Genomic DNA, 27,994 nt, shown 5'->3' on the forward strand with positions numbered 1-27,994 from the left:
GCCAGGCCAAATGCAATCCAACTGTGCCACACACCTTCACACACGTTCCCTCCCACTCTCCTTACCATGACCCTCTAAGGGGTCACGGTAAATCTGTGTGTCCAAGACTCAGGTCGTGCGGCCACTCTTCTCCAAATCCAGGGTGTTTAGTGTCCATCACTTCGCTAGTTAGTATCCATCTGGTCCAGCTGTGGTTCCTCACCGTCTTGTAACCTGTGCCTCCCAATCAATGGTTCTCAAGTTTTAGTGACCATACAACTTAGCAGGGAGCTTGTCGAAGTCCACGCTCCTGGGCTGCAACCCCTGAAAGTCAGAATCGGCAAAAACCTGCATCCTTTAAAACTATGTTGTGAGGAAGTGGTCTCCATACTCCACTTTTGCGAAATGGCCAGACTCAGCACACTGCCTGGCATGTCTAAGTGTTCAAAATGGCACTTTATATGGGATGCCTGGGTGGCTTAGTCGGTTAAGTGTCTGCCTTCGGCTTAGGTCCCCAAGTCATGGGATTGAGCCCCACGTTGGGTTCCCGGCTCAGTGGGGAGTCTGCTTCTCCTCCTGCCTGCCGCTGCCCCCAGCTTGTGCTCTCTATCCCTCTCACTCTCTCAAATAGTCTTTTTTTTTTAATATGGCGCTTCATATACTATTATTAACAATGTCACTGTTATTTTTCTGAGCGTTTACTGTGTTCCAGGATATATACACTTCTATTTCATCCTCAAAATGATCTATAAGGTAGGTATCTGCATTTTATATATGAAGGCACTACGTACATTTCAGAAGGGTGAAAGCACCACACCAAAGTGTCACAGAGCAAGCACATAGTGTCTGGTCTTAAAGCTGACTCATTTTATCCCGAACTATGTCACCTGCCAAATGCTAATCAAAGCACACATCTCATCCTGATACAATTAGTTCCTGGATTCAAAATCTTATTCAAAAAATTCATCCCCTTCCAAACACCTAACTCTATAATTAAGGGAAAAGGTCTAACTTCCATTGAATACAAGCTATTGACTGGGAACCTTGTAGATACTATCCCTTGATCCTTCACTATAGTTCTTCTAGGTAGGAATTATTATGCCTGTTTTATGGATGGAAATTAATAGTCTGAGAGATTAAGTTTATCTCTAGTCACAGCTAATAAGAGAATGAACTTGAATATCTAACTCCAAAGCCTGTGACCTTAAATGATCACAGCTTCCAAATTTATAATCCGCCCCCATTCAGCTTTTCCAGAACAAATGTACCTAGATACTCTGAAATAAGTGTTCTGTGGACACACCGGACATCTCAAAGCTTCACATAATAACATGCAGTATGAACATCTGAGAGGGGGGTTTTTTATAGTGGGTTCCTCAAACAGACTTGATGGTGAAACCATTCACAGATCATCTAGCAGGAGCAGTGTTTCATCACCAACTCTGGAAAATGTCAAAGTCTACAATTCAACTCTCCCCTGAATTCTGTCTGAGCCACCACCTTAGCTGATTCCTCACCTTGACTCCAGCCGCGACCCTGCCCCTCACTGCAACCCAGTCTCCAAAGCTAACATTCACAGCATCACCAGTACAAAATACTTCCTTGAATGGGGAGCTGCTCATGAACATCAAGGGTACCTACCGGCTATTGGTCTTACTGAAGCAATCTGAATGGGCTTCCACATAGCAAAATTGCCCCATGTAGGAAACTTCAGAAAATAGCCTGAAAGAATGTAATTTGTTTTCTACCTCATGAACAAGCTCTCCTTTAGTGATCGGTAAATTAATAGCTGTGTTCAGAGCATTCCAATGCAAGTTAATAAAGCCTAGGTTCACCTCCTCTTCAGACTCAGGGGGCCCAGATCCTACAATTAACTATGTTCTCTGGCTTCCTTTCAACTGAATGGAACTTGGCCACACTCGTACAGTATAGTTTACAATAGTCATCATCAAACAGTTTTCATTGAGTATAATCAATAAAGTTAGCCTATATGTGGTATATAAGTATATGTATTACTAAATGAATGTATCATGTACTCTATTTTTTTTAATGTTCTATTTATTTATTCATGAGAGTCAGAGAGAGAGAGAGAGGCAGAGGCAAAGGGAGAAGCAGGCTTCCCGCCGAGCAGGGAGCCTGATGCGGGGCTCGATCCCAGGACCCAGGGATCATGACCTGAGCCGAAGGCAGATGCTTAACCATCTGAGCCACCCAGGCGCCCCTCATGTACTCTATTTTTAGGTAGTAAATTCTTATATTCCATGCTTGGTGGGAACCTCACTAGAATAACACTCCAGCCTTCTCTCTCCCTAGGTGAGAAGAGGGTATTCTCCCAATGACTGATAACTAGGGGAGCAAGAGCCCATAAAGCACAGCACACAGCTCCTTCTCTCCTGTTTGGGGTCAGATGTCCTCAGGGAGCACCCCTTCCACCTGGCTCCAGTCAGTGGGAGGCTTAGTGGTAAAAGGAGCCCCCACAGAAGAAGTCCTGTGCTTTTCAGGGAGCATGTCTAATTCTGGGATGCAGGCTGAGGAAACCCATGACTGCTGTACAGCTCACCTAAGCCAGATTCCCCCATGGCTCTCTCAAGAAGAAAGCTGACATGGGGCACCTGGGTGGCTCAGTCGTTAAGCGTCTGCCTTCAGCTCAGGTCATGATCCCAGGGTCCTGGGATCAAGCCCCGCATCGGGCTCCCTGCTCCGTGGGAGGCCTGCTTCTCCCTCTCCCACTCCCCCTGCTTGTGTTCCCTCTCTCGCTGTGTCTCTCTCTGTCAAATAAATAAATAAATATTTTTAAAAAGAAGAAGAAAGGTGACATTGTGTTTTTCAATTTCCAGGTCCTTCTGTCTCTCTCAGTTCTAACTTGAGGTGTGGAGAAAGGCAAACTGTATGTCGGGCTCCTTAAAAACTGCCTATTAGCTGCTGATTAAGCTAATTTTAGCTAATATATTATACTACTTTTTATATAATAATAAAATATATGTATATAATTAAAAGTGAAGGATAAGCTAAAAATATATAATTAAAAGAGGTAATTTTTCGCTACTGTGAGATAGTAAGAGATTTATATCAGTCTATGCCCCCAATTCCCAGCACAGAGCTCATGAAACCCACGTCCAGAATTTCCTGAGTGATAAGAGCGCCAGGAGCATATTTTGTTCTAATTTGGTCTTTGACCCCAGTTCCTGACACAAGGCTCCTGAAACCCTTGTAATTTCTTAGGTGACAGGAATAGCTCTTGTTCCAATAAGGTGCTTCTGGGTGGGCTCCCGGGTGGCTCCTGGAGGGGGGCTGGTCTCCAGAAAGGCCAAGCCCTGATTAGAAGCTGGGCATTTTCAACCCATCCCCGTTCTCTTAAGGGAGAAGGACTAGAAATGGAGCTAATGACCAACTGTGTCTATGTGAGGAAGCCTCCATAAAAATCCCAATAGTATGGGGTTCAGAGAGCTTCTAAGTTGGCGAACACACCCACACCCAGAGGAGGATGCACCCCAACTCCACGAGGACAGGAGCTCCTGCCCTCAGGACCCTCCCAGACTCCACCCTATGTATCTCTTCTTCTGCTGTTCATCTGTATCCTTCATCATACCCTTTAGTAAACTGGTAAATGTAAGTAAGTGCTTCCCTGAGTTCTGTGAGCCTCTCTAGCAACTTGATTGAACCTGAGGAGGGGGTCATGGAAACCTCTGATTTGTAGCCAAATCAGACAGAAGTTGTAGGTAACCTGGGGACTTAATACTTGCAGTTAGCATCTGAAGGGGTGGGGGGCAGTCATGTGGGACTGAACCCTGAACCTACGGTATCTGATACTGTCTCCAGGTAGATAGTGTTAAAACCAAGTTAAGTTGTAGGATACCCAGATGGTGTTGCAGAGACTTGCTTGGTGTGGGGAAAAAAACCCAAATGTTTGGTGGCCAGAAATGTCAGAAGGGAAGTGTTCTGTGTGAAAGAAAGACACAGGAGACACAGATGGAAAACAAGAGTTCTGAATACAGCTACACTCCAATGACTTGTCTTAACCACCTCCTGAGATGTGTGGACCCCACTTTGTAAAACCCCATCGAAGGAACAGTTGTGGCCTCTGGGGTTAAACAGATCCGGGTTTGAGTTCTGGCTCTGATACACCCTTGACCTCTCTGATACATAGCATCCTCATCTGTAAAATGGGGACAATAATGCCTTTCTCACGCAGTTGTGAAGATTAATGGAAACAATGTATGCCTAACACGTAGTAGGCACTTCCAATAGCACATCATACTCGCTGTTGTTTCTATGAAGAGTGAAAAGAATTAACAAGTCTTCAGATATTTTCGTTGCCCAGGAAAGGAGTTAGCAAACTTTTTCTTAAAGAGTCAGATAGTAAATATTTCAGGCTTTGGGAGCCAAGAGTCAAAACTAGAATGTTATGCAAGGACTTACATAACTATTTGAAATGTAATCATTTGAACATGTACAAACCATTCTTAGCTCTGTGAAAAAATACCCAGCTGGGCGGATTAGCCCCGATGGCTACAGTCTGTCGATCCGTGGTCTAGTCTATATTCCTCTTCTATTTTATTACTTCTCTCTAAATGGAAGTTTTCCAAAGTGTGTTTATAGAACATCAGTCCCTCATATGATCATGAAAAAGCATCATGTGGTCAAACCCATTTGGCAGACACTTCTATGAGGATCCTCCAGGCCTCCCTCCTTGGAGATCCGTGTCACACGCTAGCACGTTAAAGCCTTTGAGAATCTTGCAGCAAAGAAGCTGTTTACCCAAATAATGCAATATATGTTAAGAAAAAAAAAGAAGAAGAAGAAGGTAGCGGGAGGGGAAGAATGAAGCGGGGGAAATCGGAGGGGTAGACGAACCATGAGAGACGATGGACTCTGAAAAACAAACAGGGTTCTAGAGGGGAGGGGGGTGGGAGGATGGGTTAGCCTGGTCGTGGGTATTGAGGAGGGCACATTCTGCATGGAGCACTGGGTGTTATGCACAAACAATGAATCATGGAACACTCCATCTAAAACTAATGATGTAATGTGTGGGGATTAACATAAGAATAATAATAAAAAAAAATAACCAAGAACAATAAAAACCAAGGCAAGACTAAAAAAAAAAAAAAAAAAAAAGAAGCTGTTTACCCTGGTTTAAGCCAGAATTTCCAAAATGTACCTGATAACAGAATTCTCTTTCTCAGGTAACATCTAAGAATATCCCATAGAACATACTTTGGATAATTCTGCTATAGATCCTAGAATTTAATCATTATGCAGAATTTCACTGCATTAATTTGAATTTGTGCTCCATAATGCATACATATGAGGAATGTGACTTGGATTGTATGTGTTAGTTACTATCTTCAGCAGAGTAACCAGGCCAACTTTAGTTTGAAAGAACTATATTTTTGTTGATTTTTCTCCCTGTGTTTTATCTTAGGACCGCAACAATGTTCACTTGGAGAACCTTAAGGAAGTCCCTCTTAGAAGGATCAAACGCCTGAAATAGCACCTGCCTTAGGAAGTATGCAGTGGCTACTGTGTGTTCTTGGAGGAGATCTGAGAACCAGGCCATGTCCTTGCTGTTGTGAACACGGATTTGCTAAACTCTGGTCACTATGTATTCTTTTGATGGTGGTGAGATCCACATAACATAATATTTATTGTTTCTGCTATTTTTAAGAGTACAGTTCAGTGGTATTAAGTACATTCACTATGTTGTGCAATCATCACCACCATCCATCTCCAGAACTTTTTTATCTTCCCCAACTGAAACTCTGTCCTCATTAAACAACTCCCATTTCCACTTCTCCCCACCCCCTGCTAACAACCATTCTACTTTCTGCCTCTGAGTTTGACTCTTCCAGGTACCTCATCTAAGCGGAATCAATCAGTGTGTATCCTTTTGTGGCTGATGTACTTCACTTAACCTAATGTCTTCAAAGTTCATCTATATTGCAGCACATGGCAGAGTTTCCCTCCTTTTTAAGGCTGAATAATATTCCATTACATGTTTCTACCACATTTTGTTTACTCATCCATCACTGGACACTTGGATTGCTTTCATCTTTCAGCTATTATGAATAATGTTGCCATGTACATGAGTGTACAAATATCTGTTTAAGTCTCTGCTTTCAGTCCTTTTGGGTATGTACCCAAGAAGTGAAACTGCTGGATCAAATGTAATTCTATGTTTAATTTTTTAAGGAACTGACATACTCTTTAACATAGTGGCTGCAACTTCACTGTGTTTGTTCATTTCCAGACCACATTTTTTTAATTGAGATATAATTGACATACAACAGTTTCGAGTGTTTAACATAATGATTTGATATTTGATATTTCACAATATTCATATGTTGTGAAATGATCACCACAACCTACTTAACATCCATTACCACACATAGTCACAAAAATTTTTTTTTACTTGTGATGTTCTCATCTAAAGGCCTACTCCTTTAGCAACTTTCAAATATACAATGCGGTATTATTAATTATAGTCACCATGCTGTATACTACATCCCCATGACCTATTTATTTTGTAATTGGAACTTTGTACCTTTTGACCCCCTTCTCCCATCTTGCCCACCCTTTAGTCCCTACCTCTGGCAATTACCTGTTTTCTGTATCCATGAGTTCTGTTGTTTTTTTAGATTCCACATGTAAGTGAGATCATATGATATTTATCTTCCTGTCTGACTTATCTCACTTAGCATAATGCCCTTAGGGTCCATTTATGTTGTCACAAATGGCAAGATTTCCTTCTTTTTATGGCTGAATAATATTCCATTGTATTTATATGCTACATTTTATCCATTCGTCTATTTTTTTTAAAGATTTTATTTATTTATTTGAGAGAGAAAATGAGAGACAGAGCACAAATGGAGGGGGAGGGGCAGAGGGAGAGGGAGAAACAGACTCCCCACTGAGCAGGGAGCCTGATGTGGGGCTCAATCCCAGGACCCTGGGATCACGACCTGAGCCGAAGGCAGACGCTTAACCAACTGAGCCACCCAGGTGCCCCTATTAAGTCAAACTTGGTTCTTTTCTCATTAGCCCATGGAACTGGAAGTACTAGCCTGGAACCCCAATTTTTTTTGCTAACAGAACTCAGTTGTTGAGGCCAACATTCAGATTATCCCAGAATATGCCTCTCCATCCTTTAAAAAAAATCATCAAAATGAAAATCCAAAATTTAAACATTCTCATAGAGAAGTTTTATACCTGAGTGAAGAAACATGTCTTCCTACTTAATCCTAACCTTGTCGCTAGCCATGCCAAGCCCTAGGGACACTCTCCAGTGAGACAGTGTTTTGGCCACCAGCTTCTCCACTTCTCATTAGCACCCTCTGCATGGAGGAGGGTGTACAGAAGCTCTGCGTGTGTTCTGGAAGGCATTTGGAAAGGGCTGGGATCACCCAGTGACGTACTTTCACGACTGGGGCTGACTCCCCAAAAGCACATCACAACACTGTATTCAAATATACCTGAAGTTGCTTCTGGAATTTCATTTTTACCCAAAAATTGGTGACAGGAGAAAAAAGTTGCGATTAAAGATTTAAGCACTTTAATCGGTCAGTTATTTTATACATTTTCACATTGAAACAAACAAGGATATGTTATGCAGTAGAATATAAAATTTGCCTGCATTTTTAAGATAAAACTGCAGACTTCAAAGAAACACGGGCTTCAGTGGGCTACTTCAGGCCAGGCCCCAGGTCCCAGGCGCCTTGTGGGAACTTGAGTAAGTAAAGTTTGAGAAACCAAGTGATTCATCACTCCTGCCACTTGTAAGTAGGGCAAAGCCAATTAGGAGACTCCTTCCAGGTGTACTCTTCTCGTTGGGCTCATTATCAATCAAAACCAGACGCCCCATGGAGGATGAGCCACAGAGATTCTCAGAAATACACCCATGATAGTGCTCTGAGTGTGGGCAGAAAGGGCTTATTTATCAAAGCAAATACTTCCGAGAACCTCCTGCTTTTGAAAAGTCTTCATTCTTCTGGTCATGTGGTGGAGAGCACTTCTACTCAGTTCTGCCTGTATTTAATTACCTTAAGAAAATACTGGGTAAGGGGCACCTGGGTGGCTCAATTGTTGAGTGTCTGCCTTCGGCTCAGGTCATGATCCCAGGGTCCTGGGATCGAGCCCCGCATCGGGCTCCCTGCTCCGCGGGAAGCCTGCTTCTCCCTCTCCCACTCCCGCTGCTTGTGTTCCCTCTCTCGCTGTGTCTCTCTCTGTCAAATAAATAAATAAAATCGTTAAAAAAAAAAAAAAGAAAAGAAAAGAAAATACTGGGTAAGTTTTCAGCTAAGCGGTACAAGTTGGGGGTGGGGATGGGGTGGGAAGGGAACCCCTGATTTCCCGAATATTCAGAATCAGGACTAGGGACTCATACAAGACCAGGGTTGGACGTTCAGGTGCTACCTCCCCACCCCCTGTCCTTTCCTACCCCTTTCCTACCTACACACATACATAAGCTCAGTGAACAGGATGAGGGCTCCCACCTCTGTGCTTAGCACTCATCACTGAAAGCTGGATGTTCCAACATCAACTAAAGTGTCCCTTCTATGTGGCCTGAAAAGACAGCTGCCCAGGGTTAGGCTGCAAGTGGCTCTGGCGACAGGGAGAAGAGAGAGCAAGCAGCCCCTTGCAAACAGCTTTCTTTCAGCCTACAGGGGTGATGTGTCCCCTTCAGAATCAGAGTCCGCCCCTCGCCTCCAACAGTGGGTCACTAACATCAGCCAAGAACACACCCTGGGTTGTGTCGTTCCCTTGCCCTTCACATCAGTTCGGGATCCGGTGGGCCCTTGCTGAAATTCCTTCACATGCCTCCTCTCTGCCTCTAAGAGAACTGTGACAGAGAGACTTTAAGGGGCAGAAATGCCTTGGCACGAGGTAGCTGAGCCTAGATGTTGTACAAGACAGTCCTGAAAGCTCCATCTTCCTGAGTGAGAGCACGGAGCAAGCAGCCCAATCCTGGGGCCTCCTCTGGGCCAGATCTGGGGCTGGGAGCTGGGCTCCGAGAAATGAACAAGAGAAGCACAGTCTAGCCAGAAAGACTGACCTATAAACAACTGCAGGTCACTCTGGAGAGAACCATAAGACAGCTTCTTCTTGTTTTTTTTTTTTAAAGTTTGTTTGTTTGTTTGTTTGTTTGACAGAGAGTGAGAGAGACAGCGAGAGAGGGAACACCAGCAAGGGGAATGGGAGAGGGAGAAGCAGGCTTCCCGCGGAGCAGGGAGCCCGATGTGGGGCTCGATCCCAGGACCCCTGGGATCATGACCTGAGCCGAAGGCAGACACTTAAACACTGAGCCACCCAGGCGTCCCATATAAGACAGCTTCTGCACAATATGTCTGAGGGGCACAGAATGAGAAAGGAAACCTGCCTGGGGGTTAAAAAAAAAAAATTGTGAAAATTGTGAAAAGCTATCCGAAAAGTCAAAAATAGGGGATCCAATAGGTGAGGGCAGTGTTTCCAGAACTTGAGCTGAGTATACTCTCTCAAATGGAGCTATGTCCACCTCTACCAGCATTTACTTAATATTTTACTTTAAATTGATCAATTCAAAGGTTGAATGTTTCTTTGAAGGAAAGCTTTACTTATGTCACACTGTGACATAAATAGAAGGTAACTCTAAAAGTAAACACAATGAAAGCCAAATAGTGTCACTGAATCCCAACTAGGTCTAACCAATAGGTTAGTTACCTATTCAAAGTTCTGACACTGAGGCCTGGGTCCGCTTGCGCTCTCTCTGTTAACAGGGGATCAGCACATACTAAGGAGGTGTTAAAGACAAGCTAACACCAAACTGAGATTATATACTTCGTTAAAATAAAAGAATTGCAAGAGTACTGAAAATGGTAACAACTTACAGACGGTAATTCACATCATTTCATGCATACGAAAGTAGCACTCCAAATTGCCTTTCCCACGCTTTAAAATATACCGGATTAATTTTAATGCTTTTGTTAGGTTAGGTCCAGGGGGCCCAGGACAACTTAACTAGAACACAGACTAGACGTGGTGGGGAAATGTGAAAGGGTAGGCCCGGCACTGTGGAAGCTGCTAGCTGGCGAGCAGTGTGCACATTTCCATAATTGCAAAGTGTAATTTGAACAGGGCCACCCCCATCTGATCACCCTTTTCTGGATCTAATAACGCTCAATGAGGTCCATGGTACAAATATTTTTTATTTTAATTTAAAGTCTTTGATCCTCTCTTCATAACACTACTGACGTATAATAAGATTTTTAAAACCCCTTTATGTGGAAGGAAACAAAAGGGAGAATTCTTTGTAGAGAATGTTGCTGTAACACTTTCCATATTGAACGGTAATCCTGTGTTTATGTGTCTGTCTCCCCCACCAGACTGGGATCCTTCCGGGCAGGGATCTCCTGTTACTTTTCTCTGTCTCCTGAGTATATGGTGGAAGACTTGGACATGACAGCCCTCAGCGTCTGCTGGGTGAATTGGCCCCACCGGTAGAATGGTGGGAGGGGAAGGAAAAAACCCAAATACTCCAGTATGCTTCTGACCAATGTTTTCTTAATGTGAGACAATGTAGCATGGTAATTAATTCTTCTAGACCTGAATTCTTGCCTGTTGAAGATAATAACTGGGTTGGTGTAAGGATTAAATGAGCTAATAGATGTAAAGTGACTAGAACACTGCTGGTACATAGTAAACAACTGATGATAGTAGCTAGCGTTGTTACTGTTGTAATTCATATAATTACACCCGCGCGCACACACACGAATTGTCAAATGCTTGTATAGAGTGGACATTGTGACTTTCAGCCCACAATCTATTCTCCTTTCTTGGAATAATATTACCCTCAACCTCCTTTGAGGAATCATTTTTCCCCTAGTCTCAATCCACGCGACTTGGGGGCGGCAGGCCTCACTCCCTGGGTCCAAGAATGAGCACATGACCCAGATCTGGCCAATCAGGAGAGCCCAGGCTCCTGGCTACAACTGGCTACAAGAATGAGCACATGACCCAGATCTGGCCAATCAGGAGAGCCCAGGCTCCTGGCTACAACTCAGTAATGGGCACATGACCCAAGCCGAGCCAATGGGACTTGATCTTTGTGGAGATTTTGAGAAGAGGAACTCTTAATCTACTGGGCTTGCTAAACTGGCAGAATTTAGCGTCCAGAGCCTGGTGACCATGCTTGTCACCTCAAGTGCAGAGCTTACCTGAGAATGAAGCCCAAAGCAAAGAAAAGCAGAGAGCCCAAGGATGTAGAGAAAGAGCCTGGGTGACACTGCTTGAAACTCTGGATCTAGCTGTGCCTGAAGGTGAACGGATGATTGGGTGTTTTGGGGTTTTTTTAAGATTTCATTTATTTATTTGTCAGAGAGCACAAGTAGGGGGAGCGGCAGGCAGAGGGAGAAGCAGGCTCCCCGCTGAGCAAGGAGCCCAGCTGGGGACTTGATCCCAGGACCCTGAGATCATGATCTGAGCGGAAGGCAGCCGCTTAACCAACTGAGCCACCCAGGCATCCGGGATGATTGGGTTTGGGTTTGGGTTTTGTTTTTTTTGCTTAGGTGGGTTTGTCAGTGGTCTCAGAAGAGTCCTAATATACATAACTAGTCAGAGAGTATGTGTATCTTCATTCACTTTTTTGCATCAGGCTTATTAAGCGATTGAGTTTCAACAATTCGGTTCACCAAACGGGCACTGTGAGGGGTGTGGGAGAGCAGGGAACATAAACATTAATAAGACTGTCCCTGCTCTCAAGGTTCACATCTACAAGGGAATACAAACTTTACAGTCATGGGGCACCTGGGTGGCTCAGTGGTTAAGCGTCTGCCTTCGGTTCAGGTCATGGTCCCAGGGTCCGGGGATCAAGCCCCGCATCGGGCTCCCTGTTCAGCAGGAAGCCCGCTTCTCCCTCTCCCACTCCCCCTGCTTGTGTTCCCTCTCTCGCTGTGTCTCTGTCAAATAAATAAATAAAATCTTTAACAAAACAAAACTTTACAGTCATACCATAATACATGTGGTACTTGAGAGGCTACTGTCATAGAAGAACAGGAAGTAGAGGAAGACCAGTTCTGCCATAGGACTTTCTGGAAGAGAAGGGAGTATGGGCGCTTTACCATAAAATAATTTGCAGACATTTAACAGTGTTCTTTTGCCTGGGTTCCGGAAGCCATTCATACGATGCCTATTTCAATTAGATTTTAATCACCCACAGCTAGTGTATTCCTTTAACAAATGCCTGATGCTACCATGCGGAATGAAGTGTGCTTTATGCCTGCTCTGAATGTGTGCCCACCTGCCTTGTGATACCTAGAAGTCTCCTTCTGGGAGCAGTCCAGGTACGGTGAGGGGGAGGCGTTCGGTGGGGAACTACGGAACAGAAGCCCTAACCCTCACATGCCTATGGGGGGAGCATATAACTCTGTTAGGGCTCTGGCCTCTTGTGGTCAGAGGCTGTGTGAGTTCAGCTAGGGAGCTATGAGGTAATGGTATTGAGTTCCCTACTGCTTGCTTTTGAATGTAGCAAAAACACCAAGCTCTGCCCGCCCTAAAGCTCTGATACACAAAATGCCTCTTGTATCTCTGCTGCTTCTGTTACTCCTCACCGGCCCGGGAGAGTCTAAGCCCTTTAAATTGGCATACAAGGAAGATTCTTCTCAAGTGTGCCAGGGGTTGTTTGAGGTGCTTGGGAGACAAAGACAAAACCTGCTCCTCCTCTCAAGCAAGAGAAACCCCACTCAAACAGATTTATAGGGAATAAAATGTACAGGGGAATAAAATTAAAATATATTGACTTAGGGAACTGCAAGTTCCAGGGAGTAAATGTAGGTATCACTGGATCCAGCTCAGATGATTTTCAGGATTTGGTTTTTTCTTCTCTTCTCAGCTGTATTTCCCTCTATGTTGGCTTCCCTCTTGGGTAGGCTCTCCCCTATTGGAAAGTGGCCCCAATTTTTCCCTTAATGAGGACTCCAAGCAGCTCCAAGTTTACCTCATCCCAAATTCATGTTCAGAAAAAAGGAGATTCTTTCTTCTAAACAGTTGTTTTTTTAAAAAAAAAAAGTCCTGGATCTGACTCTTACTGTCTCGCAAAGTGAGTCATAGGCCCCTCATAAACCAATCATGGATTTGGAATACACTGATTGGCTCAAGTCTGGGTGTCAGGACCACCCTGGAGTAGCGGATGGAATGGGCTCCATGAGAACCATATGGATTGAGTCATGAGTGGGGGGAATTGGGTCTTCAAAGGGAATTCCGGGCACTATTATTAGAGGAAGGATGAGTGAATACTGGGCAAGCACAAAGTACACAAACTAAAATCTAACCTTCATTCAGCTGTTGCAGTAAGTCCGTTGTCTTGTCATAATACAGTGTTCTGTATGGGGTCCAGAAAATTGTTGGAGAGCAAGACTTTGTGGGGTCTCTTCAACATAGAGAGAATACTCTGGTTTTCAGGCTTACTACAGTTATCCAGAGAAAAGAACATCTGCTTATTTGCAGACTAGAAAAAGAAAAGGCATAAGGTAAGAAAAACATTCCTTAGGAAGATCCAACTCCATCTGCTCAAATTATTTGCTTAACAAGCAACTTTCTGAACTTGGTTTCTTGAAAGGTCCTACCTGCCACCCTAAGAGACTCTGGCACAAATAACCAATAGTTGTGTCTTTCCAGACATAGATGAAGGTATGGCATTCCACTGTATGCATCTATTCCTTGTCATTTCCCTGTGCTTTCTCCCTTGATGAAAAGATAAAAATCAGGTACTTAAACTAGGGAAGCCTCCACAAGTGGAGATGATGAGTCAGTAAAGCAGGCTGAAGCAATCAGCCTCTCTCTTTGCTGCTTGTTAGCTGCCACATTGCCCTTTTCAGAGGCAAAATCACAGGAAAAAGCAATATTTTTATCCCTACCAATTAGCATCCTGGCTTGCTATACTTTAACAAGTATTTTTCTGACTAGTTACCACGTCTTCATGTTGGCCACCTGTGAGAGTTTAAATTATTTTTGGCTCCAAGTTTTCACCCTTCCCTGTATCCACTCCTTTTGCCTGGAATTTTTCACTTTCTTTCACTAGGGACAGAGTGGACTTTTCTACCCCTTGACTTTGGGCTTGGTCATGTGACTTGCCTTGACCAATGGGATGTTGGTAAATGCACCACAAGCAGAGATCTCAACCTGTGTTTGGGCAGTTGGCTGTGCCTTCTTGCACCACTGCCTTAGCCATGAGAAGAACATACCCTAACACATTGCTCCAAGGGTAATGACAGACACCTGAGGCTGGCCTTGACTCCACCCTCAACCTGAAACACAGTCCAGTTGACCCCGACTGATATTAGCTGGTCTCTACTGAACTGAAGACCCATGGGAGGGTATAACTTATTTGGAAATAATTTCAAACATATCAAAGTTGCAAGAATAATCCAAAGAACATTTTTTTTTAAATCTGGATATACTAGTCATTAACATTTTGTCCCATTTGCTTTATCATTTGCTCTCCTTCTATATAATTTTTTTTCTGGAACATTTGAGAGTAAGTTATATATATCATACGTTTTCACCCCTAAATCCATCAGTGTGGTTTGCTTAAGAATAAGAACGTTCTCTTTCATAGCCACAGAGCAATTGTTAACTGCAGGAAATTTCACATCGATACAGTATTTTTACTTACTCTACCATTCATATTCCAATTTTATCAGTTGAGCCAATAATGTCCTCTATAGAATCATGTCTCTTTAGTCTTCTGTAATCTGAACAGTTTCTTAGCTGTTCTTGGACTGTAATAACATTGACATTTAAAAAAAAAAATACAACCTCTCCCTTCTTTCTTTTTTTTTTTAAAGATTTTATTTATTTATTTGACAGAGAGAGCACAAGCAGAGGGAGCAGGAGAAAGAGAGGGAGAAGCAGGCTCCCCACTGAGCAAGGAGCCCGATGCGGGGCTCGCTCTCAGGACCCTGGGATCATGACCCGAGCTGAAGGCAGACGCTCAGCCATCTGAGCCACCCAGGCACCCCTCTCCCTTCTTTCTATTATAGAATGTCTTCGTTTTGTGTTTAGTACTTTCTCATAATTCCATTCAGGCTATACATCTCCAGTTGGAATACCAAAGAAGTGATATTGTCATTCTCAGAGAATCCCATTTGGAGGCACATGATGTCCATTTAATCATTTGGTCAAGGTATTGTGTATTTTTTTACTTCCATATCATTACTGGTTTTCCGCTTGCAATGAATAAGCAATCTGTGGGGAGATAATTTTAAGACAATGCAAATATCCCGCTCTTCATCAAATTTTTCTCCAGATATTTAGCATCCATTGATGATTTTTGCCTGAACCAATCTTTGCTGCTGTCTTAGCTCAGGCTGCTATAACAGAATACCAGAAACATTTCTTTCTCACAGTTCTGGAGGCTGGAAGTTTGAGATCAGTCGCCAGCATGGTCAGGTTCTGGTGAAGACCCGCTTCCTGGTTTGCAGATGGCAAACAAATTCAAAGCTATATCCTCAGCTGCCAGCGACAGAGAGGGGGCTACCTCTCTTCCTCTTCTGATAAGGACACTAGGCCCATCATGGGGACTCCACTCTCATGACCTAATCACTTCCCAACAGTCCTACTTCCGAAGACCATCACATTAGAGCTCCCACATATGAATTTGGGGGGGACACAAACATTTAGTCCATTACAACGATTGCACTTGAACAATGATGACTTGCCAGCCCCAGCACTTCCTTCATATTCACCAGTCAGCACTCCTCATTCTACTATAAGCAAGAGCCCTCTCTGGGTCTCATCTATTTATCTATTTATTATGTGTATATATTAATGGATTTCTATTCTCTTCAAGGATTTATAATTCATTATTGTCCTGAATTATTTTGGTGCTCAAATTGTCCTAGATCTGGCAAATGACAGCCCCTTCAGGTTGGGTCTTGTGTCCTTGTGACATGTCTCCATCATTCTTTTTTGGCATTTTTTTTTAAAGATTTATTTATTTATTTGAGAGAGCGAGAATGAGAGAGAGAGAGAGAGAGTACATGAGTGGGGGAGGGTCAGAGGGAGAAGCAGGCTCCCCGCCGAGCAGGGAGCCCGATGCGGGACTCGATCCCGGGACTCCGGGATCATGACCCGAGCGGAAGGCAGTCGCCCAACCAACTGAGCCACCCAGGCGCCCCTTTTTTTGGCATTTTTTAATCTTATGGCAAAACAAGATGTTTTGAGCTCATTTTATACTTTTTCTCCTTCAGTCCTGGAATATGCCATTTCTACAAGGAGTCCTGCTTCCTGATAATGTGGAATGGTATTAGAACCCAAGATCTGTGTATGAGACATGCTAATAACTATTTTGCTTCTAGCCACACACACATACATAATCACATGCACACAAACATATAAAATATGTGCATACACATATAAACATACATATGTAAACATATGTGATGGTTAACTTTATGTGTCAATTTGACTGGTCACAGGGTGACCAGATTAAACATTATTTCTGGGGGTGTCTGTGAAGGGTTTATCTGAATGAGATTAGCATTTGAATCAGTGGACTCAGTAAGCAGAGGGAGCTGACCCTCTCCAATGTGGGTGGACATCATAAAATCCACTGAAGGCCTCAATAGCACAAAAGGTAGAGGAAGGAGGAATTTGCCCCCTTTGTCGGCCTCACTGGGACATCTCATCTCATTTTCTCTGGCCTTCAGACTGGGGTTTACACCATCAGCACCTCTGCGTCCCAGGCCTTTGGACTTGAACTGAATCAACTTTCCTGAATCTCCCATCTTACAGACCATAGACTGAGGGACTTCTCAGCCTCCCTAATCATAAGAGCCAATTCTTCATAATAATTATATATAGATATAGACAGATAATCATATATCAGATATACTGTTTTTGTTTCTGGAGAACCATGAATAGTACAAAATACATATATACACATTCTTTTTTTTTTTTTAAGATTTTATTTATTTATTTATTTATTTGAAAGAGAGAGAGAGTGAGTGAGTGAGAGAGAGCACACAAGCCAGGGGGTGGGGGGAAGAAGAGGGAGAGGGGGAAGCAGACTCCCCATTGAGCAGGGAACCCAGTGCGGGGCTCGATCCCAGGACCCTGGGATCATGACCTGAGCTGAAGGCAGACACTTAACCAACTGAGCCACCCAGGAGCCCCTATACACTCATACCTACTTTAGAAATCATGATCTCATACCAACACCTTCAATTCCATTCTGTCTCCCCCATCCTAATTTTATCTCTATCTACAATGAGAACCCCAGCTCCCAAAAATATCAAAACATCTACTCATTTGCTTAATCCTAAAATATATCTAAAGCAGTTTCAGAATTATTTTGCTCATATCAGTATAAAAATCAAATATAATGAAAAAGAATTCAGGATTTGTTTGCTGTTTCTCCCACAACCCAACCCTGACCAAAACTGAGAACAAATACACAAATGGCGTATACACAAGTTACTTGGATCAGTTCTTCTCTTCCTTTTTGTGTGATTATCTTATTCATTGGAAATGCTGCTGATTTCATTTGTTTTGGTTTGCTTTCAGTTTTAGATGTTTGCGGTCTCCTCATTCTTGTTGACTTAATGTTATTTTTTGAGTATATAAAACATTAATATGCTTCCCAAAGAAAAACCACACAAAAAAAGTATGGTGAAAGAAAGTCACTGCTTCCATATTCCTTGTCTAACTGCATTGGCCTACGCTCCCAGGACAATCTCAAATAATAGTAGGGTTAGTGGGTATTCTTGCTTTATTCCTGATCTTTAGTATTTTCCCCTTAAATAAGATACTGGCTTTAGGACTAAGGTAATATATTTCATCATGTTAAGGAAGTATTCACCCATTCCTGTTTCCTCAAGAATTTTTGGTTTTGGTTTTGGTTAGTTTTTATCTGTTCATTTTTTGGAATGGATGTTGTATTTTGTCAATGTTTTTAAAGCACATATGGGAATAATCACATGATTTTTCTTCTTGGATCTATAAATATGTTGAATTATATTAATATATATCCTAATATTGAACCATCCTTGCATTTCTATTATAAACCCCATTTGGTCATGGTTTATTATTTTCTTAATGTGGTGTTTGAGTCTGTTTGCTAACATTTTATTTCAGATTTTTTTTTTTAAGATTTTATTTATTTATTTGACAGAGAGAGACAGAGTGAGAGAGGGAACACAAGCAGGGGGAGTGGGAGAGGGAGAAGCAGGCTCCCCGCAGAGCAGGGAGCCCGATGTGGAACTCAATCCCAGGACCCTGGGATCATGACCTGAGCTGAAGGCAGTCGCTTAACCAACTGAGCCACCCAGGTGCCCCTTATTTCAGATTTTTAAAAAGAATATTTGTAAATGGTATTGGTTTATAATTTTATCATGTGTGGGATATCTTTATCAGCTTGAAATATCAATGTTAACCTACTTCATATAAAGAATTTAGAAGTTCACCTTTATTTTCTCTACTCCAGAACGATTTATGTAGCAGTGGGGCTATTTTCTAAGATTTGGTAGAATTCTCTTGTGAAACTATCTGAGCTTGGTGTTTTGATGTGGGATAGTTCTTTGATAACATTCTGTATTTCTTCCTTGAGATTGGTTTGTTTAACTTTTTATTTTGGGAAGGTCAGTTTTGGTCAACTGTCTTTTTCTAAGACATTATCCATTGCATTAGGTTTATAAATTTCTTTGCATAGGGCTATGTATGTAAAGGACCCTTTTATGACTTTCTGGCTTCCTCTATATTAATAGCTACTTTCCTCTTGTCATTTCTTATTCCACATATTTCTGCTTTCTCCTCTGCATACACTTCTAATTTAAATTAGCTAGTGGTTTGTCTATTTTCTGACTTTATTCAAAGAACCAGAATTTTTATTTATTTTGATCTACTGTTTTCTAGTTCTTTATTATTTCCTTCCTTGTGGTTTCTTTCTCTTTTTTTTTTTAAAGATTTATTTATTTGAGAGAGAGTGTGTGCATGGGGGTGGGGGGGCAGAGGGGGAGAGAAACTCAAGCAAACTCTGTGCTGAGTGCAGAGCCTCATGTGGGGCTTGATTTCACAACCCCGAGATCACGACCTAAGCTGAAAACCAAGTCAGATGTTCAATCAACTGCACCACCCAGGCACCCCTTCCTTGTGGTTTCTTTTGTTCTTTCTCTAACTTGAATTGGGAATTTAATTAATTTCAATTTAATTCAATTTATTGTTTAATTTTATCAATATAGGCTTTGGGGATATGAATTTTTCTTAGATATATGAATTTTCTTTGGGATATATGTTTTACATACATTCCATGGATTCTGATATGCAGCAATTCTGTAACTTCAGTAATTCCCTTATACCCAATCATTGTTAAATATAAGATTTTTAAATTTTCAGGTGGAAAATTATGGCAGTTATTAAATTATTGCATCTCAGATCCAAATTCACTTTCATTGCCTGCTCTGTGAAAATGGATATGGGCCCTTTAAATATTGTGCCTTTATCAGTTGGCACATGTTTAACTTTGACAGTAGAGGGCACTGGAGAGATATTGCAAGAAGAATTCCCATTCCCTCACTCAGTAGGCTCCCTCAGTGTGGGTGGCTTCTCCAGAGCCGGGCCTCTGAGATTCGTGAGCCTGTCCCTTGTCTAGTTCCTGCAGTACAGAGAGCTTCTCTAATGCAACCCCTTCAGGATCCATGGCTGCTCCAACTCCATGCTCCTGAAGCTGTAGCAGTTCTCCCAAGGCCCGGCTCCTGCAATACACAGGAGCTAACAACACCTAGCAAGTTGCAGCCTCCACAGGCAGGACCCATCACCTAGTTTCATGGCTATGGTGAGATACCTCCTCTGAACAGTTCCCAGCACCCTACAGGATAAATTTCTAGCCATTCCTGGAGAGGAGTTCCCAGCAACTTCACTAGTGTGGCCTAATAATAACCTCTCTGCCATCGATAGATCCAGGTCCATGTCCTTTCTAAGAAGGTCTGGCTCTTCACCCTACAGGGGCTTCTTCCTTAAACACACAATCTCTGCCCTAGGGGGCATGGCTGCTTCTCAGTTGGCCATTCCTGTGTTCTTTAGAGTTCCTTTCTGCCTTCCATAAAACTAAAATATCTAATACCAAAATTTCATGTGATGTATATGTTGCCACAATATTTAAAAATAAGCCTACAGCTAGCATCATACTTAATGGTGATGAATGAATGCTTTTTCCCTAAGATAAAGAACAAGTAAAGATGCCTGCTCTCACCATTTCTATTCAATATTGTAATGCCTACTAATTAGTGAAATTAGGCAAGGAAAAAAAATTGGAAAAGAAAAAGCAAAATTCTCTTTATTCACAGGCAACATAATCATCTATTTAGAAAATCCAATGGAATCTCTAAAAGAACTACTAGAACTAATAAATGACTTAGCAAGTCTGTAGGATATAATATCAACATACAAAAATCAATTGTATATCTATGTATTAGCAACAAACAAGCAGTAACTGGAATTATAAAACCAATACGATTTTCAGGGCATCTGGGTGGCTTAGTTGGTTAAGCATCTGACTCTTGGTTTCAGCTCAGGTCATGATCTCGTGGGTTGTGAGATCAAGCCCCACATCAGGCTCCACACTCAGTGGGGAGTCTGCTTGAAGATTCTCTCCCTCTGCCCCCCCTCAAATAAATAAATAAATCTTTAAAATATACTATTTTCAATACTATCAAAAGCTGAAGGGCGCCTGGGTGGCTCAGTTGGTTAAGCGACTGCCTTCGGCTCAGGTGATGATCCTGGAGTCCCGGGATCGAGTCCCATATCGGGCTCCTTGCTCAGCAGGGTGTCTGCTTCTCCCTCTGATCCTCCCCCCTCTCATGTGCTCTCTCTCTCTCATTCTCTCTCTCAAATAAATAAATAAAATCTTAAAAAAAAAAAAAAAAAGCTGAAGTCCTTAGGAATGCATCTGACAAAAGCTGTGCAAGACCTGTGCACTCAAAACCATAAAGCATTGCTGAGAGAAATTAAAGATGTATATAAAAAGAGATATACCAGGGGTGCCTGAGTGGCTCCGTTGGTTAAGTGGCTGCCTTTGGCTCAGGTCATGATCCTTGGGTTCTGGGATCGAGCCCTGCATCAGGCTCCCTGCTTGGCGAGGAGCCTCTTTCTCCCTCTCCCTCTGTCTTCTGCTCCCCCTACTTGTGTTCTCTTTCTGTGTCAAATAAATAAAATCTTTTTTAAAAAATAAAAAATAGAGATATACCATATTCATGGGTCGGAAGATTCAATATCGTTAGTATGTCAATCCTCCCCACATTTACCTATATATTCTATGTTATCTCAGTCAAAGTCCCAACCGGTTCTCTTTTTGGTAGAAATTGAAAGGACAGTTCTAAAATTCATATGGAAATGCAAAGAGCCTAGAATAGTCAAAATTACTTTGAAAAGAAAGAACAACATTGGAGGATTAATACAACCTGATATCAAGACTTATTATAAAGTTACAGTAATCAAGACAATATGGTATTGGCATCAAGAAAGACAAATAGATCAATGAAGCAGGGTAGAAAGTTCAGAAATAGATGCCCACATGAATATGGACAACTCTCTTTTTTACGAAGATGCAAAAACAGTTGAGTGGAGAAAGGACATCATTCAACAAATGTTGCTGAAAAGGTGTGCCTGGATGGCTCAGTCGGTTAAGCATTTGACTCTTGATTTTGGCTCAGGTCATGTTCTCAAGGTTGTGAGTTTGAGCCCCGCCATGGGCTCCATGCTGGGTGAGGAGCCTGCTTAAGATTCTCTCTCTCTCCCTTTGCCCCTCCTTCTCACTCTCTCTCTCTCTCTAAAAAAAAAAAAAAAGGAAACAAAACAAAACAAAATGTTGCTGAACAAATGGATATCTTTTTTCAAAAACAAAAAACAAACTTTGACCCATACCTCACACCATATACAAAAATTAACCCAGTGTGGATTATAGACCTAAATGTAAACCCCCAAACTCTAAATCTTCAAGAAGAGAACCTAGGAGAAAGCCTTTTTGACTTTGGTTTAGGCAAGGATTTCTTATATATGACACCAAAAGCATGATCCATAAAAGAACACATTAATAAATTGGACTTTATAAAAAATTTAAAATTCTGCTTTTTCACAAGACACTGTTAAGAGAATAAAAAGACAAGGCAAGGACTGGGAGTCTGTATCTGCAAGTCATATATTAGATAAAAGAGTTGCATCCAGAAAATATAAAGAACTCTCAAAGAACTTTCAATAATAAGAAAGAACTTTCAATAATAAGAAAACAAACAACACAATTTACAAATGGGCAAAAGATTTGAACTTATACTTTACCAAAGAAGATATACAAATGGTAAATAATCACATGAAAAAAATGTCTAGCATCATTACTTATTAGGGAAATGGAAATTAAAACTACAATAAGATATCCATTACGTATCTATCAGAACGGCTAATATTTAAAACTGGCCCAAAACAAGTGTTGGTGAGGATGTGAAGGAAATAGTTTTCATACAATACTGGTAGGAATGTAAATGGTAAGACCACTTTGGAAAATAGTTTGGCAGTTTCTTAAAAACAACAAACAACAACAACAAACTACCATATGTTCCATCCATTCTCCTACTAGCCATTTACCCAGGAGAAAGGAAAATATGTGCCCCTACATAGATATGTATATGAATATTCATAGCAACTTTACCTGTAATCGTGAAAACATGGTATATCCATACAATCGACAAACTGGTATATCTGTACGATGGAAAACTATTCATTAATTAAAAGGAATAAACCTTATAATATGGATTAATCTCAAAATAATTATGCTGAGTGAAAGAAGCCCTACCAAAAAGAGTACATACTGTATATATTCACTTACAGAAATTTTTTGAAAATGCAAAGTAATCTGTAGTGACATAAAGCAGATCAGTGGTTGCCTGGGGACAGGTGACTGGGGGAGGGACAATAGAAAGGTATTACCAAGGGGCATAAGGAAAGTTTTTGGAATAATGGACATATTATCTTGATTATGGTGATGGTTTCACAGGTGTATACACATGTCAAACTTATAAAAATGTACACTTTAAGATGTGCAGGGTAGTGTATTAAATTTTTTAAAAATCATGCTGGCTAGAGAATGTATTGTAAGATGAGGCAAGAAAGGACACAGAAAGGCCAGTTAAAAGGGTTTTGCAGTAGCCAAGGTGAGATTTGGAGGTGGCTAGAGAAAGAGAAAAAGTGGAGAGACTCAGAATATATACATATATTTTTAAGATTTTGTTTTATTTATTTGAGAGAGAGAGCTAGAGATAGAGAGAGGGAGAGAGAGAGCATGAGCAGTGGGGAGGAGCAGAGGGAGAGAGAGAAGCAGACTCCCTACTGAGCAGGGAGCCCACCATGGGGCTCAATCCCAGGACCTTGGGATCACGACCCAAGCCAAAGGCAGAAGCTTAACCAACTGAGCCACCCAGGTGCCTAAAGACTCAGAATATATTTAATGGATAGAATAAAGAGGACTTGATAATGGAATAGGTGTGAGAGGTAAAGAAGATGGAGGAATCACCAATAACTCTTGGGTTTGGGGCTTGAGCAATTGGATGGATTATGATGCCATTTGTGGAGGATGAAAAAGACTGAAAAACAGTTTGGCAGAGTGGGGAGAATTGAGTTTTTCAAGGAGGTGTGTTCTTTAAAATCCCATCTGTGGTCTAAACTGCATCAGGAAATGCCTGATATGCGAGTTCAGAATGCTGGTTGCCAGACTCCATCCCAAACCAAATCAGAATCTCTGGGAAATCATATTAAAAATCTCCCCAGGTCACTGAATTCCATACTAAAGTTTGACAGCTATTGGACTTCATTTCTCCCTTCCCTTTTTCCCTCCTCCATACTTCCCCTTTTTCTTTCTCCCTTGCCAATTCTCCTTGAAGAATTAGCTAAGTATAGAAGGCACTGGAGATACAACAATTATAAACACATAACACCAAACAACAAAGCTCCAAAATACAAGAAGGGAAAATCAATAAACCAATAAATGAGCTCAGCAAGGTTGCAGGATACTTGATCAATATACAAAAATCACTTGTATTTCTATGCACTTGTAATGAACAACCTGAAAAGGAAATTAGGACAATAATCCATTTGCAAATAGCAAATCATAGAATTTACAATAGTATGAAAAAAATAAAAATACTTAGGAATAAATTTAAGAAGTACAAGTGTTGTACACTGAAAACTACAAAATGTCCTTGAAAGGAATTTGAGACATAAATAAGTGGAAAGATATCCATATTCTTAAAATGGAAGGCTTAATATTGTTAAGATGGCAATTGTCACCAAGTTGATCTATAGATTCAACACATTTCCCATCAAAATTCCAGCTCCTTTTTTTTTTTTTCCAGAAATGGACAAGCTGATAAAATTCATGTGGAAAAATAAGGCACCCAGAATAGCCAAAACATCTTAAAAGGGAGAACAAAGTCGGGAGACTCGTAATTCCTAACTTCAATACTTAACTCTGAAACTACAGTACTCAAGACAGTGTAGTACTGGCATAAGGACCAATGGAATAGGGGCACCTGGCTGGCTCAGTCGGTAGAGCCTGTGACTCCTGATAACAGGGTGGTGAGTTCAAGCCCCACGTTGGGCATAGTGCTTTCTTACAAACAAACCCAACCTTTAAAAAAAAGAGACTAATGGAATAGAATTGAGTCTAGAAATAAACTGATACATTTATGGTTAATTGGTTTTTAACAGGAATGCGAAGACAATTCAGGGGAGAATAGAATGGTCTTTTCAACAAATTGTGGAACACTGAAAATCCACATGCAAAAGAATGAAGTTGGACCCCTACCTCACACCAAACTAAAAAATTAATTCAAAGTGGGTTAAAGACCTAAATGTCAGAGGTAAAACTATAAAACTCTTAGAGGAAAAGAGGTGTAGATCTTCATGACTTTGTGTTAGACAGTGGTTTCTTAGACATGAGCCCCAAAGCACAAGTAACCAAAGAAAAAATTGGAAAAATGAACTTTATGAAAATTGAAAACTTTCATGCTTCAAAGGACACTATCAAGAAAATTATGGAAATATGGGAGAAAATATTTGTAAATCATATATCTGCTAAGGGATTTGTAGTCAGAATACAGAAAGAACCCTTACAACTCAATATAAAAAGACAAAACTATTTAAAAATGTGCAAAGTGAGTAAACATTTTTCCAAAAATGTTTGGAAATGGTCAGTAAGTACATGAAAAGGCATTCAACGTTATTAATCATTGGGAAGTACAAGTCAAAACTACAGCAAGATACCCTACATATCAAAAACAGCTGTACCATTTCACACTTCTTTATAAATTACTGGTGGGAATATAAAATGGTGCAGACATTTTGGAAAATACTTTGCCAATTCCTCAGAAAGTTAAACATAGAGTTACCATAGGCCCAAGCAATTCCACTCCTAGGTATATGCCCAGAATAACAGAAAACATATGTCCACACAAAAACTTGTACATGAGTGTTCATAACAGCTTTAATCATAATACCCCAAAAGTGGAAACAACCCAAATGCTCATCAAGTGATGAATAAACACAATGTGCTTATCCACACAATAGAAAATTAATCAGCCATAAATAGGAATGAAGTACTGATACATTATACAATATGGATGAACCTTGAAAACATTATGCTACATAAAAGAAATCAGTGACAAAAGACCAAATATGATTGCATTTATATGAAATGTCCAGAATAGACAAAATATAGGGACAAGAAATTGATTAGTGTTGCCTGGGCTGGAGCTGGGAGCTGGGAGCAAATGGGGAGTGACTGCGACTGCGAAGACGGTGACTTTCTTTTTGAGGTGATGAAAATATTCTAAAATTGATTGTAAAATTGATTGTAAATATACTAGAAACCATTGAATTGTACACTTTATTTTTTATTATTTTAATCAAGGTATAATTGTCATGTAACATACTAGTTTTGGGTGTGTAACCTGATTATTCAATATTTGTATATATTTCAAAATGATCACCACAATAAGTCTAATAAACATCCATCACCATACATGATTATAAAATTTTTTTCTTGTGATGAGAACTTTCAAGATTTACTCCCTTAGCAACTTTCAAATATACAATATAGTGTTTACTACAGTCACCATGCTGTACATTACATCCCCATGACTTATGTATTTCATAACTGGAAGTTTGTACATTTTGACCCCTCCACCCATTCTTCTGCCACCCCCCCCACACACACACACACCTCTGGCAACCCCAATCAGTTTCTGTATCTGCGGGCTTGGAGTGGTTTTGTTTTTATTGTTGTTTTAAGTCCCACATATAAGTGAGATCATAAGGTATTTCTCTTTCTCTGTTTGACTTATTTCACTTAGCATAATGCCCTCAGGGTCCATCCGTGTTGTCACAAATAGCAAGATTTCATTCTTTTTCATGACTGCATAATATTCCATTGTGTGAATATGTGTTTGTATGTATATCTCACATTTTCTTTATCCATTCAACTATTGATGGGCACTTAAGTTTGTTTCCATGTCTTGGCTATTGTAAATAATGCTGCAATAAACACGGGGGTGCATATATCTTTTTGAGTTAATGCTTTCATTTTCTTTTTTTTTTTTCCTTTTCTTTTTCAAAGATTTATTTATTTATTTATTTGAGAGAGAGAGCGAGAGAGAGCACACACAGAGGAAGAGGGGGAAGCAGACTCCCAGCTGAGCAGGGAGCCCAACATGGGGCCTGACCCCAGGACCCCAGGATCATGACCTGAGCTGAAGGCAGATGCTTAACCGACTGAGCTACCCAGGTGCCCCAAATGTTTTCGTTTTCTTCGGTTAAATACCCAGAACTGGAATTGCTGAATCATATGGTAGCTCTATTTTTAACTTTTTGAGGAACCTCCATACTGTTGTCCATAGTGGCTATACCAATTTGAATCATACACTTTATTATTTTTTCTTGAATCATACACTTTAAATTGGTGAAATACATGGTATATGAATTCTATCTCAATAAAGACATTATAAAAAATAGAGAAGCACATACACAGGTGCACAAAGAAGGCTCTGTTTTGTTTTTTTTATTTTAATTTTTTTAATTAACATATAATGTATTATTTGTTTCAGGGATACAGGTCTGTGATTCATCAGTCTTCCACAATTCACAGCGCTCACCAGAGCACATACGCTCCCCAGTGTCCACCATCCAGCCCCCCGGAAGGCTGTTTCTATAGAAGATCTTAAGTGGATTGAGCCATGCAGTAAGTTTAAATAGGTGATGCTAGACATGAAGAAGAGGAGAGTTAATAAAGAGCCCCCACAGAGTTTAGAGCATTGTTACTGGCCCAGTTTTAGAGGTGAGGAAACTGAGCTGTATAGAAATTTAAGGTCATGTAGCTAGTACAGAATGGAAGCCAGATTCCAACCCAGGAAGTTGATAGCAGAGCCGGGGCCCTTAACTGCCACATGACTCTGTCTCCTGGGAACTTGTGATTGTGCTCTAAGATAAAAGCAAGGTGGAGAATACCCATAACTGAAAACCTCTCAATGACATGGCTCTCTCTTCCTAGGGCAACTCCTCAGTGCTCGTCAGAAACACTCATCACTTGGGTGCCTATCATCTGTTTAATAGACATTGTGGAAGTCTTGGTTTCTGCAATTTCTAGAGCAAAATTCAGGACAAAGTAACCCCTTTGAAGATATTCAACGCACAGCTTCTCTCCTTCAGGGAAGCGATGAAGTGATGTCTGTCTGCCAATGTGAATACTCAGCTGAGAATGATCAGATAGAAGAGGGCTTTGTGACACAGTACCTGAATGTCAGAGCAACCTCTGAAAACTCATAAAAACATGATGGTATATAAGCTTTTTTGAATTTTCATGACTACCCAGGACAACACTAATTTGTCAGTATAAATTTAATACAGCAGATTTCTATTTCTCACCAGACATTTCTGTGCTTTTATGTAAGTATAAGATTTTGTTTGTCAAACCCTCATTTTTATCTGATTATCAAATAAACACAAGGACAGA

At 41.0% G+C, this 27,994-nt stretch overlaps 1 long non-coding RNA gene across 2 annotated transcripts; it reads left to right on the forward strand.

The window, feature by feature from the left end:
- The first annotated feature begins 11,902 nt into the window (after nucleotides 1–11,902).
- On the forward strand, nucleotides 11,903–27,985 carry LOC129046524 (uncharacterized). 2 transcript variants are annotated; one of them, XR_010413220.1, is made up of 5 exons: nucleotides 11,903–15,130; nucleotides 24,342–24,564; nucleotides 24,697–26,770; nucleotides 27,090–27,223; nucleotides 27,533–27,985. It is a non-coding gene; the product is annotated as an uncharacterized LOC129046524 (long non-coding RNA). The 2 variants fall into 2 exon arrangements; XR_008508063.2 differs by having other exon boundaries at nucleotides 24,342–26,770.
- Nucleotides 27,986–27,994: the final 9 nt, after the last annotated feature.

This window comes from Mirounga angustirostris, unplaced genomic scaffold, assembly GCF_029215605.1.
Source record: "Mirounga angustirostris isolate CCGP_5_RB_7025 unplaced genomic scaffold, mMirAng1.0.hap1 SCAF_7, whole genome shotgun sequence".
Taxonomy (NCBI): domain Eukaryota; kingdom Metazoa; phylum Chordata; class Mammalia; order Carnivora; family Phocidae; genus Mirounga; species Mirounga angustirostris.